The 14602-nt window shown below is 34.2% G+C and overlaps 2 pseudogenes; both read right to left on the reverse strand.

Annotated features, from left to right (window-relative positions):
* Window positions 2472–4352, reverse strand: LOC108663003 (annotated as a pseudogene).
* LOC18591512 lies at window positions 4748–11388 on the reverse strand (annotated as a pseudogene).

Here is a 14602-nt window from a genome sequence, read left to right on the forward strand (position 1 = left end):
GTAAAAGCTGTAGGTTTCCAGCTTCCGATGCATTTTGGATAGATATGGGCCCACGTGTCACTGTAAAAGAAATTTTATGCTTTGGTTATTTGCTTTATAGTATATATGAATATAATTATCTTTTACGCTATAAGAATTATGTACCGATAGTTTTATGAAAATTATTTTACAAGAAAATAGTTTATTTTATTGAATATTTTTATCATATTCAAATGGTCAAATTTTCACTTCAAATGAACGTTTTAGATACTTAATTTTTTTTCTCATTAAGTATATATTTTCGGCTTACCTACTACATTTTTAGCAAGTTTCGAGGTTTTCGACAGAAATGACGGAAATGCCCCTGTGAGCAAAAATAAAAAAAAAATGTGATGTTATGATTTGGAAATGATTTGTAATCCTTGGTATTTTGATTATTTGATAACTATTGGTCACCAGGGAAGTGCGAAAGCTTATACGAGAGCCTTGCGAGGTTTCGATGGACATTCGGGGTGAAGAATGTTTGTCGAGGCTTCGCGGCGGTTGTCACGGGCTCGATAGGGAGTTCCGGGTCGTGACATCTTGTCTTTCTCGCTTCTTCCTTTTCCAGCCGACGACACAAGCCCGAAGCCCCAGCTCTCTCTAGAACCGGCTACACAGGAACCCAGATCTTCTCTCTCGCTTCTTCCTTTTGCCGGAGGCAAGCCTGAAGCCCCAACCCTCTCTCTAAAACCGACGGCACACACAACTCGAGGCTCTCTACCCCTTTTTAAGCGGCGACACAAACCCCAAACTCCCTAAACTCCCACCGACGGTTGGCAGCCCTTCACCCAAAGCTCTCTTTCTCTATGTATATATTTTTGTGATTCTTTTTTTTGGTATTGTTTGGTATTTTTTTGGTTTGTGGATTGAGGTTTCTGGCTGCTAAACTAGGGATTTGATTTTGGCTTTCTGTGTTTTTGGGTTGCTAGGGATTCTTAGGAATTTTTTTGATTCAGTTTTTGGCCCCCGGATCCCCTGTGCTACAGTGCAAGGATTTTTTTTGTTGTGGTCTCTACAAGGCTTCGTTCCACTACTCTGCCAGACGTGAATTTTTTTGCGTCTGGCATTGTAGTGGTGATACTGGTATTGGCAGGGCGTCCACTACAAGGATATTTGTTTTTAGTTATTTAATAAAACACTTGGATACTTTTTAAGGATGTTATGTTTAATATTCATATGTATCAAACTATATTATATATTGTGTGTTAAGGATAATTTCTAATTACATGTTAGGACTTAAATCTCAATTTTGTAATGTGTTTTTCTTTTATATATTTTACAGTTGAATGCGGAATTAAATTTAGTATCAGAAACAAAAATGGTAATTTTTTTTTAAATTTATTATAAAAATAATATGTCAAAATATTACCAACGGAAAATTCCGTTGGTAATATTTTTTCAACGAAAATTTTCATTGGAAATTCTGTTAGAAATTTTTAACGGATTTTCCGTTGGAATTTCCTTTTCCAAAGGAAATTTCGTTGAAAACTTTCAACGAAATTTTTTTCCAACGGATTTCTAAAAAATTGGGCAAAGATTCAAGTTTCTAACGGATTTCTAACAGAATTTCTGTTGAAAATTTTTAACGGATTTTCAACAGATTTTCAACAAAATTTTTCGTTAAAAATTTTCAACGAAAAGTATTACCCACAAAACTTGTGCCGACGAAATTTTTAAAGGACTTTTCCGTTAGAAATAAACATTTTCAATGAAAAATTGCCTATTTTCAACAAAAATTTCCGTTGAAAATAGCCAAATTTTTTGTAGTGATTGTTCCTTTCTTAAGTGCTTAGTTAAATATAGGAAGGGATATAAAATATTTGAAAATTGCTTCTTTATGTCAGGATCAACAGGCATTTGAAGGGGACATTAATAAGGAACGTATAGCATGACAGTCCGTTAAAGGCCACAAACCATGAACGATGAGAAATCTGCAAATTTTGTTTTGAGATTCGGAAAAACACAACGAATGGAGATTAAAAGCTAGTCCACGTTCTACTACATTATGGGTCACGACTCTGGCCCGCCATTGCCAAAACTCTTTCCCCTCTACAGTGCATTGCAATTATTTGGGGGCCTTTTACTTCACAGAGTAATTTAATTTGTCTCACTATCTAAGGTCCTTGTCAGCTTTTTCATGATTAAGCACTAAATTAAGATGAAAAAAACAATTGGATTAAATATGTTTAAATTAATGATGAATCATGAAGACACGTTTTTTCTTTCTTTAGCTTTCTTGCTATATGTAATCTTTTTCTGGTTTGAGTTTCATAGTTTCTTCTAAAGCTTTAAATTTTGGGAAATTGATGTATCAGATTTTTTTTTGACAAATAATATTTCAATAAAAAAGATGCAGGGACAAATTTAGACTAAAGTTAATTTAATTAAGAATCATTAGATTATACTCTTTGAAGCGAAGGCAACTTAAAAGGTATATTATCGTTCAAGGATTTATCATAAAACATGCACAACATAAAATGTTGTTGACACTCTGAACTAGAGCAAGCTAGATGCCAACTAAGTTACTAGTATAACCTTAAATGCATTAAATATTAATCATGTTGGCCACATGGCAAAGAGCTTTTTTTTTGTGTACAGTGATACCAGGTATCACATCAAGGTTTAAGTCTTCTTTGTTCATCCCCATTGGCATTTCCCAGTCAAATTTGTAAAGAAGATCAGCAAGGGCAAGCTCCACGGTTGCAGCTCCCATATGTATTCCAGGACAATTCCATCTACCGGCACCAAAAGGTATTAGCTCAAAGTCTAGTCCTTTGTAGTCAATAGAGCTGCCAATGAATCTCTCTGGGTAGAACTCTTATGGGTTTTCCCAAGCTTTGGGGTCTCTTCCGACTGCCCACACATTCACATAAACCAAGGTTTTTGCAGGTATTTCATATTCACCTATGTTGCACTTTCACAATGTTTCTCGTGACACTAACAATGGAACTATTGGTTGCAATTTGAATATTTATTTTATTATAACTTTAAGATAAATTAAACCTTGGACATCATTTTTATTTACAAAACTTTTTTTTTCAATCAAACTTCAGACTTCTTCTTAAACTTTCTTCAAACACTTAGGTTTTTTCATTAGAAAGGTTACGACCCAAATCACGGTGGCAAGGCTAGTATCTATTCTAACAATAAATAAATCCTGCACAAAAGAAAAGGAAAAAAGAAAGAGATGAGATAATTATACATATATATGTTGTGTGGTTCTCATGCTGTATGTTTAGGTTTTTTTTTTTAAACGTCTCTTTGAGAACAAATCTTTGATGGTCTCATTGTCCCATGTTTCTTGGCTTTGCCAAAATTTTGTATCAGTTTCATGATACATAATAAAAATTTTCATTTGACTAAGCAAAAAAAAAAATTGGCATATATATACACCTATGGTGTTGAATCTATAAAATTAATTAATCATAATACTTAATATTATAATTAAAGTAAATTCTTGAGTGAGATTCATGTAGTCCTTCACAGCATCATTGATCTTTTAGACCTGATAAAATTACCTATATACAGTAGGAAACCATTATGTCTTGTTTCTTAATAGCATGATTAACAACATTGAAAACCTTAGTACTACAAATTATCCTCAATTGGGAAGAATGATAAGGAAAGGTAATACCAACAGGATGATGGGAAAGCATATGTAGAAAAAGTAACATAAGAAATAATGACCGTAATTGCACTCACTTGACCAACTTCGTTGAAACTTTTTATTAATATTTTTTTTCAATTATAAACTTCGAGGGAAATTTCTGGATGGAGAATTGGGATTAGCATCCAGAGGATAATCTAGATATTTTGTGGGTAGATAACGGGCTTTGCAACACATGGATGTGGCCCATTCTTCAATAATTTGTCGGGCAACATTAGTACCTATTAGACAGCCATTTTGAAAGTTGAGATTGCTTGGAAACTTTTTAGGATTCTCTTGATGTTTGTAAGTTGCATGAAATCTAGCTTATAGAAGATAATAGTATCGTCTGTGAATTGGGGATGAAGGATAGAGGGATCATTACCAATTTGAATACCTTAGAAGATCTTCGTAGAGTTTGCTTGACGCTTAAAGATTGTATCACAATGTTGAATAAAAAAAGTGAGAGTGCGCAACCTTGCTCTAAGTTTCTGTTGATGGAGAATTGCAATATTGACAATCCATTGACTAGAACACATATGGAAGTCGAAGAAATAGTGGTGGATCCAACCATACCATTTAGGACTAAATTCTGTGAGTTTCGTGATGAAATCCACGTGACTCCAGTCAAGGATATCAAAGACTTTTCTGAAATCAGCTTTGAGCACATGACCACACCTACCATTTTTCCTTGAGGAGTCAATTGTTTCACTGGGAATAAGTTAAGGAGCAATCAGAGATTTGTTTACCTTTTTTATAAAGGATTTGTCAATTTACTTTCTTGTTAGATGTTATCTTCTTTTTTCTTTTTTTTGACTTTCATGTATCTTCTAATCTGTTGCTTTGATTTTCCTGAAAACTTCATGAATAAGGTATTTTCTTACAAATAGTATTCCAATAAAAAAGATTTAGAGATAAATTTAGCAGATTACATGTCCCTCTCTTTTTTTTCCCAAAATTTTTTAAGTTTGAATGGGGTTTCAAGTCAATAAGTGACGTCTCCATTTATTGATTTAAGAATTTGAAAAATTAGGTACATACATTGAATTGATCACTCATCTAGAATACCATAGATTACTCTGAAGAAAGCCAAATTAGATTAAAGTTAATTTAATTAAAAATCATTAGCTTATACTCTTTGAAGCAAGATAACTTAATAGATACATTAAGATACATGGATATATTATGTTGTTGACACTCCAAACTAGAGCAAACTAGCAGCAAATTAAGTTACTAGGATAACCTTACATGCATTAAACATGAATTTCTTTGGCCACAAGGCAGAGAGCAATTTTTTTGTGTGTAGTGATACCGGGTATCACATCAAAGTCTAAGTCTTCCTTGTTCATCCCTGTTGGCATTTCCCAGTCAAATTTGTAAAGCAGATTAGCAAGGGCAAGCTCCACAGTCACAACTCCCATATGTATTCCGGGACAGCCCCTTCTACCGGCACCAAAAGGTATGAGCTCGAAGTCTAGTCCTTTATAGTCAATAGAGCTGCCAATGAATCTCTCCGGATAGAATTCTTCTGGATTTTCCCAAGCTTCAGGGTCTCTTCCCACCGCCCATGCATTCACATAAACTAAGGTTTTGGCAGGTATGTCATACCCACCTATGCTGCATTTTCGCATTGTTTCTCGCGGCACTAATAATGGAACTATTGGTTGCAATCTAAATGTTTCTTTTATCACAGCTTTAAGATAAGTTAGGCCTTGAGCATCATCTTCACTTACAAAATCCTTTTTCCCTATCAAACTTCTAACTTCCTCTTGAACTTTCTTCATACACCTAGGATTTTTCATTAGGAAGGTCATGACCCAAATCACGGTGGCAGCGCTAGTATCCGTTCCAGCAATAAACACATCCTGCATAGAAGAAATAAAAAAAAAGAACATAAGGTATATATATTTTCCTATGGTGTGAAGCTATAAAGTAAATTAATGATAACACTTAATACTATATTTAAGTGAAGATGACCATTAGCACAGCTTTTATGTGATCCATAGTGAGGTTAATTGCAAAGTCACGATCTTTCCATATCTGTAGTAAGACATCGACTATGTCCTCTTGCTCCGGTTTTGATCTATTCGGATTAAGATGTTCACCAATAAGTTCTTGATAGAAGATTTCATATTTTTTGTAATTTTTTTCAAGACGACTGAGTAATCCAGAGAGTCTATCAACCCAACCCATGAAAGGAAAATAATCAGAGATAAAGAAGCTCGTGAGCAAAGCTTGGCTTTCATTAAGCAACCCATGAAACCTGCTTCTTTCAGTTCCTTCTTCTTCGTACCTCTTGCCGAATCCTATTCTACAAATTATGGTACTGGTAAGGTACATCATGGCCTCACTCAAATTGACAATCTTAGAATCAACAGATAATTTGGATATTTTTGCAATCAAGCGAGCAACTTCATCTTCTCGGATGGGACGAAAGAGTTGCACTCTATTAGAATTAAAGAGATGAATGACACATATTTTCCTAATCTCCCGCCAATAAGCATTATATGGTGAAAAAGTCAAATCTAAACCATTATAAGATAATTTCTGCGCTCCACGTAAAGTTGGCCTACTGCAGAAGTCGAGATCATGGGTTTTCATAACCTCTTCAGCCATTTTTGCAGAAGAAACTATCAGGGTTAACCTAAATCCAAGTCGCAAGGACATGAGAGAGCCATACTTGCGAGAGAGTTTCCAAAAAAAAATATGAGGGGCTGAGTTATCAAGCATCTGCATATGCAAGTGACCGATCAAGGGAAGACCTGGCGGGCTTGGGGGAAGAAGAATACTGCCATTATTTCTTTGTTTTAAGAGAATGAATAGGAAGAGGGAGGGGAGGGCTAGAACGAAGAACAACAACACTACCATTGTGATCTAGTGAAGCAACTTGTGAAAAGTGAGGGCAAGAGTTCCCTAATAAAGAACTAATTAGCCGACCATTTTGACCAAAAATTTTTAGTAGGAATTAATAATCAGATTCATATGGTTGATATTATCCCGCCAATCAGGGGGAAGGTAGTTCATTAATGGGCCCGAGCCTCGGAAATTAAGAATTTTTTTATTTATTATATTTTTTTATCAGGGGTGCAAGGTAGTTTCAAATTTTTTAAAAAAATTTATTTATTATATATTTTTAATATCTTTTTCAAAATAATATTTTTTTAATAATTATATAAATAATAAAATAATTTCACAATTTCTATTCAATTTTATCTTAATTCTTAAATTTCTTCACACTTATTTCCCTCTCTTTCTCTTCTCTTTTGAATTTTTTATTTTTATTTTTACTTTACTTTCTTTTCTATAATTCACCATCGATGTATTTTTAATGACAATAGATTCCTAATTACAAAAATTGAATATAAGATTCAATGAACAAATTGTGAAACTTTTAACTTTAAGCACTATTTTGAATCTTAATAATAATTACAAATCATTCAACATTATTGATGATATCTGCAAGTTAATAGAGAATTTTTATTCTTTGAATTTCACAGAGCAAGAAAGACTTCTTTTGAGATTACAGTTGAGACATTATAAACTTAATATACCTCATCACCAAAGTTTCAAAAATAGTAAGATACTTTTCGAATTATACTAGAGATTAGCAGAAATAGAAAAATTAAGAAATTATCACTTGATTAATAGATTAATTCACTTTATTTTAACTCTTTCCATTTATACAGCAATTACAAAGAGTATCTTTTCAGCAATGAAATTTGTGAAAACAAAACTTCGAAATAAAATAAATTATGAATTTCTTGTAGATCATTTAATTATTTATATTGAAAAAGACATTATTAACTTTTTCAATACAAAACCAACAATTGATGAATTTAAATTTAAGATATATCATAGAGCATAATTTTCTTAAAAGGCTATTGTAAATATTTTTTTTCTTATTTTTTTTATTTAAATGTTATATAAAATTATTATTTATTATAAATTTTTTAACTATTGATTAAATTAAACATATTAATATTAAAAAATTTTAGCTCTTATTACTTTCCCATAACCTTACAACGTTCGTTAATCATGATTTGGAAATATTTCCTCAAAGAAAATAACTCTTTCATTCAAGGCAGTTTGGCCAAAAAACACAAATTCAAAGGCAACTCTTCATTTGTCGCTTCATTGTACTTGCCAAATAATTGTTACATAAAATAAAAAATTACTTTTTCTTTTGTTGAAAGAATGCTGCCAAATACATTTAACAATAATTGTTTGACTTATAAAAATTTAGGATGACATTGTTCTTCATTGTGGAGCCACAATTGTTTCCATAGGTCAATGTAATTTCCACTAGTCATGCTTGTGGGTCATAAGTCATTCAGTAATGTGTCATTAACTTCCAAAAAAAACCTAATTAACAATTGATAATTGTTTTAATGGGTTAGTCAGTCCCTGCCAACCAACAAGATGTTAAAAAGAAAAGTGCTCCAATGGGAGGTTCAACATATCTACAGGGAAGCCACCAACCAACAAGCTGACAATTGGGCGAAAACAAGGATAAGAAGAGTTGAAAATCTGGGATAAGAAGAGTAAGCCACCAACCAACAAGCTGACAATTTGGCGAAAACAAGGATAAGAAGAGTTGAAAATCTGGGATAAGAAGAGTTGAAAACCTGCTCAACGTATGGGGGAAGCATCTAATAATAACGCTAGTGCCTGAGGAGTGTTTTTTCAATGTCCCTACTTTTTCTCCAGGTGTAGCTGCAGAGGATCTATCCATAGGGGTAATTTCATCTTCTATCTTTTGACTGCAGGTGTTCATTGGTTGAATAGGTTTTTTGGATAAACAGGGGATCGGCTCTTTTTTCCTAAGGCTTAGGACTTGGAGGAGGTGATTGGGTTATGCTGGTTGTTTTTTTTTTTTTTTTTTGTCTTTTGTTCATTATGGCTGGTGTACAGGGTTTTTATGCTGGTGTTGTTTTGATCACCTGGGAGTTGAAGAGGATTTTGTGTGGGTATACCCCTTTATTTTGTACGGGGCATAACTTGATAAAATCTTTGTAAAGAGCAGAACTATTGTTCCCGTTTATAAATACAAGTGAAATTTCAAAAAGAAGTTAGTCCCTGCCAAAATTAAAATATTATAGCAACCTTGTATGACCTGGGATTAGCCTCCAAGTTAATCATTGCTCCAAAAAATTATACAATGCTTCGCAAATGGCACAGGTCGGCAAAGGCCATCTGATTGGTTTTTAATTTCTTCCCTTTTTGTACGTATCCACCTGGTATGGGGATTGTTAACAGGGATGGTCTGCCTGCTCCCCTTTCATTTTTTGTTTGTACTATTATTTTTTCCGTGTGAGTAACGAGAATTTAACCCTCCTGTTATCAAGCATATGATTTTGCGTAACTTTGTGGGTTCAGAATCGAAAGTTGAAGATTATATGAATTATGATGAAAAGCATGAATGGGAACCAGCAGGGTTATATCTCCTCTCTCACTCTTTCAGAGATATATATATGTACTGCCATGCCATCACCATGAGTCTCTGGGTGATTATTGAAACCAAGTCCTCTGGTTTCCGCGCATACACCTCTGTCCCTGTTGGCTTCGCTTAGAAGGAAATGTAGAGTAGATAGGCAGAAAATGTCTACTGACGTGTAAAACCGGAGCCGCTGCTGCGTTCGGAGGAAGAGCAAGGCCTGGGAAGTCTTTCTCTATATTAAATAGGAAAAGAACAAGACTTGCTGAGAGTCAAGTGTGAATAATAGAAGCTGCTAAATACTTCAAACAAATTTCCTCGCGCTCGCCGCAATCAGCCGGCTTATGCTTAATTCTGACGTCTCAGGCAAATATAGAATTATACTTATCATATATAATTCATAAACCAGGAATATAATATCAAAGAAGCAGAAATGTTTACCTTTCTCCTTAACGTCACCCTCTCCATCGGATTCCTTTTGTCCTTTACAGCATCTTTGATCTCTAGAATAGGTAAATTGATCTATTACAGTAGAAAACCACATGTCTTAATTCTTTAATTATGCATTAACATACACAACCTAAAATGTTGTCCCACTCCAAACTAGAGCTAGCTAGCAGCAAATTAAATTACTATAGCTAGTATAACAATACATGCATTAATAAACATCAATTTCGTGGGCCACAAGGCAAAGAGCATTTTTTTTGTGCATGGTGATACCAGGTATCACGTCAAAGGCTAAGTCTTCCTTGTTCATCCCGGCCGGCATTTCCCAATCAAATTTGTAAAGAAGATTAGCAAGGGCAAGCTCCAGAGTTGCAACTCCCATATGTATTCCGGGACAACCCCTTCTACCAGCACCAAACGGAATGAGCTCGAAGTCTAGTCCTTTGTAGTCAATAGAGCTGTCAATGAATCTCTCCGAATAAAACTCTTTTGGATTTTTCCAAGCTTGGGGGTCTCTTCCTATTGCCCATGCATTCACATGAATTAAGGTTTTGGCAGGTATTTCATTCCCGCCTATGTTGCACTTTCGCATCGTTTCTCGTGGCACTAATAATGGAGCTATTGGTTGCAATCTGAATGCTTCTTTTATCACAGCTTTAAAATAAGTTAAGCTTTGAATATCATCTTCATTTACAAAACATTTTTTCCCTACCAAACTTTTTACTTCCTCTTGAATTTTCTTCAAACACCTAGGATTTTTCATTAGAAAGGTCATGACCCAAATCACAGTGGCAGCGCTAGTATCCGTTCCACCAATAAACACATTCTGCATAAAAGAAAAAAAAGATAAGATAATTATATATGTTCTTATGGTGTTGAAGCTATAAAATTAATTAATGATAATACTTAATATTATAGTTAAAGGAAATATTTTGAGTGAAGATCACCGTTAGCATGGCTTTTATGTGATCCAAAGTGAGATCAATTGCAAAGTCACGAATCTTCCGAAGTTGTAGTAAGACATCAATTATGTCTTCTTGTTCGGTTTTTGGTCAATTTGGATTAAGATGTTCATCAATGAGTTCTTGATAGAAGACATCAAACTTTTTGAAATTTTTTTCAAGACAGGTTGAGAAATCCAGAAAGCCTATCAACCCAATCCATACAAGGAAAATAATCAAAAACACAGAAGCTCGTAAGCAGGGCTTGGCTTTCATTAAGCAGCCCATGAAGTCTGCTTCTTTCAACGCCTTCTTCTTCATATCTCTTGCCGAATCCTATTCTACAAATTATTGTACTAGTAAGACACATCATTGCCTCACTCAAATTGACAGGCTTAGAATTAACAGATAATTTGGATATTTTTGCAATTAGGCGAGCAACTTCATCTTCTCGGATGGGACGATAGATTTGCACTCTATTAAGATTAAAAAGATGAGCAACACATATTTTCCTAATCTCCCTCCAATAAGCACTATACGGTGAAAAAGCCAAATCTAAACCATTATAAGATAATTTCTGCCCTCCCAAGTAAAGTAGGCCTACTGCAGCAGTCGAGGTCATGGGTTTTCATAACCTCTTTAGCCGTTTCTGCTGAAGAAACTACTAGGATTGGCCTAAATCCAAATCTCAAGGACATGAGAGAGCCATACTTTTGAGAGAGTTTCCAAAGAAAAATATGAGGGGCTGAGTTATCAAGCATCTGCATGTGTAAGTGACCGATAAAGGGGAGACCTGACGGGCCGGGTGGAAGAGGACTATTGCCATTGTCTCTATCTTTTGGGAGAATGAATAGAAAGAGGCTGGGGACGGCTAGAACAAAGAACAGCAACACTACCATTGTGATCTACTCGATCGGTGGAGCAACTTGTGAAAAATGAGAGCAAGAGACCCCTTACATAGACTAATTATAGGACACGTGTGACCAAAAATTTTTAATAATCAGATTCATGGACGGCATGATCCTCCCAATGCTGCCGTTCTTGCATAGTTTGAACTTAAAAAAAAAATGATTTTATTAACCTCATCGACTTATATAACACTTATTTTTCATATACCACTTCAAGTCTCATGCTTATTGTTCCAAAGATTTTTCATGACATAATGCTTAGTCTGAGCATACAAAATTATACAATTATAAAATATAATACCACTCAAAAAGCTATTGACAGCATCTCTCAAATTCTATAAAAAGCATTATCGGCAAATATGAACCATAACTATATGCTCGTATTAGTAAAAAAGAAAAAATTATGAGGAATAACCTTTCTTAACAATGATATTTCAAAAATAATCATCAAAATAAATTTAACTATTTTTAGTCATATTTAGCTATGACATGATAAAAATATCCTTAAAAATATTTTAAATAAATTAAACCATTGATCATAATTTCTCCTCATTTGTGCTTCCGATTTCTCTCTCTCACCATCCCACTCTCTTTAATTTTATCGATTTCTCTTTTTGGCATTCATCTACTATGCTTCGATTTCTCTCTCCTGCGTTTCAAATTTCACTTTCTTGTGCTTTTAAAATACCAAGTGATGGTTTTGTTATGCTTGGGTGGGTGGTTATTTGAGAAATTTGATTTTTAGGTATTTAAGATAAAAGTAAAATGGTAGAAATGATCACAAATGTTTGAAATAAATTTTAATTGAATCAATTCGGAACCTAGACACCAATAAACTCAAAATTTTGAAATTTATAAATCTAGATTTTTAAAAAAAAAAATTCGATTTTTAGTCGAAATAGGTATTTTAGATAAGAAAATTTATGTTTTGGTTTATGAAAACATGTTAGAAACACTTTAATCAGTGTCAAATTGTTAAAAAAACAAAAAAAATGAAAAGAGTTGAGAAGATTTGAAGTTTTGGTTCATAAATAATAACAAAATTTTAAGTATTAAAGTGTGACAAAATATTTTTAAATATGGCATGTAATAACAATATTTTTTCAATACGGCGTATAACAATAAAAATTTTTTCAATGTAGCGTATAACAACCTAACCATGACGTGTCATATGTTTTTATACATAGCGTGTAATAACCTAATCATGACGTATCACATGTTTTTGTACATGTCGCGTAACAATCTAATCATGGTGTGTAACAACCTAACCATAACGTGTTACATATTTTTATACATAGCGGATAACATGTTTTTATATATGGCGTGTAACAACCTAATCATGCCGTGTCACATGTTTTGTACATAACTTGTAACAACCTAACTATAACATGTCACATATTTTTGTATATGGCGTGTAACAACCTAATCATGACGTGTAACATATTTTTGTATATAACGTGTAAACACCATTACGTGTAATTTCAGTAAATGTAATTTTGTCCAACTTGATTAAAAATAGTTAAAATTGTAAGGAGAGTTATTTTTTAAAATATCTTATTTATAAGAGTTTTTTTTTTAAATGCCCCTTAGAAAAACTAGACGTGACACAAAAACAAAGAATCACCTTAATCTACATCAACCGGCATTCTCCCTTAGAGCAAACAGAAAAGGCATCGCAACGATTCAAGAAACCATCATTTCAGCCTATCCATAATTCTATCGTTTGACTTGATCCCTTGTTTTTTCCTTTTGGGTGCTCGTTATATAGATAAATGTCTGAAAATTGCAAAGAACGTCTAACATGAAGCATTTCAGCCTATCAACCATGCTTAGTAAGTGACAATACATCCACGACATAACCAACTCTGATAGAGACTGGCCAAATCAAGGTAGAAGCAGGGGACCTTTCAGAGCTTCTTATTTCTTTATTCTTCTGTTGGTTTCCGCATGTCCTTTTTTGTTCAGTATCTTTGTGCATCTAATTAAAATCTTTATTAAAAATTTCACCACAACAAAGCAGATGGTCTTGGACCTTGTATAGAACTCCAACAGTTAATCAGTGCTACATAATTACTTCCAGGATGCCATTTACGTAAAAGTTCCAAATCTAGCTCACCTTGTTTTAGTCATCTGCAAGTTTCTTGTTTACAAAGTGTCATCTACAGTCTTTGGATTGACAAAAACAGTTTAATAAACCATGCGATTTGATTAAATTTGTAGAAGATATTTGCTACTTGTCAATTTACAGCACCAAGGCATGAATTCCGTACTCATAAAATATTCTATAGAATCAAAAATTGAAGGCTTATGAATTATGATGAGAAGTATGAATGGGAACTAGCAGAGTTATACCTCCTCTCATCGAGATATGTACTGCCTTTGAAACCAAGTCCTCTGGTTTGCCACATACCCCTCTCTGTCTGTTGGCTTCACTGGCGAAATTAGGGAGTTAAGTGGAAGGAGTTGTAGAGTAGAAGGAAGAAATGTCTACTGCGATGAAGCAGGAACTAAATGAAAGAAACAGAATGTTTACCTTCTCCTTAACGTCACCCTCTCCACTGGATTCCTTTAGTCCTTTGCAGCATCAATGATGTTTAGAATAGTTAAATTCACCCCAATCCTAATTGCTCAATCAAATTTGTATGAAGATTAGCAAGCGCAAGCTCCACAGTTGCCGCTCCTATATATATTCCATGACAACCTCTTTTGCCACCACCAAATGGTATGAGCTCAAATTCTAGTTCTTCATAGTCAATTGAACTTCCAATAAACATCTCGGGGTGGAACTCATTTGGGTTTTCCCAAGCTTCAGAATCTCTTCCTACGGCGCATGCATTCACACAAACTAGAGTTTTTGCTGGAATTTCCTATACCCCTCTATATTGCAACCTCTAATTGTTTCTCGTTGTACTAACAATAGAAGTGTTGGTTGTAATCCGAATGTTTCTTTCACCACAGGCCAACAGCTTTTAGATATGGTAGATTTGGAATATCATCTTCATTTACAAAACCTTTGGTACCAATCAAGTTTCTAATTTCCTCTCGAACTTTCTTCATTCAATTAGGATTGATCCTTTCAGAGTTGTAACAAAACATCGAGTATGTCTTCTCGCTCTGGTTTTGGTCTCTTTCGATGGAGATGTTCATCGAGGACTTATCAAGGCGACTAAGCTACCCAGTGAGGCGACAAAAGCAGCTCATGAAA

Source organism: Theobroma cacao, chromosome 8 (assembly GCF_000208745.1).
Source record: "Theobroma cacao cultivar B97-61/B2 chromosome 8, Criollo_cocoa_genome_V2, whole genome shotgun sequence".
Classification (NCBI taxonomy): Eukaryota; Viridiplantae; Streptophyta; class Magnoliopsida; order Malvales; family Malvaceae; genus Theobroma; species Theobroma cacao.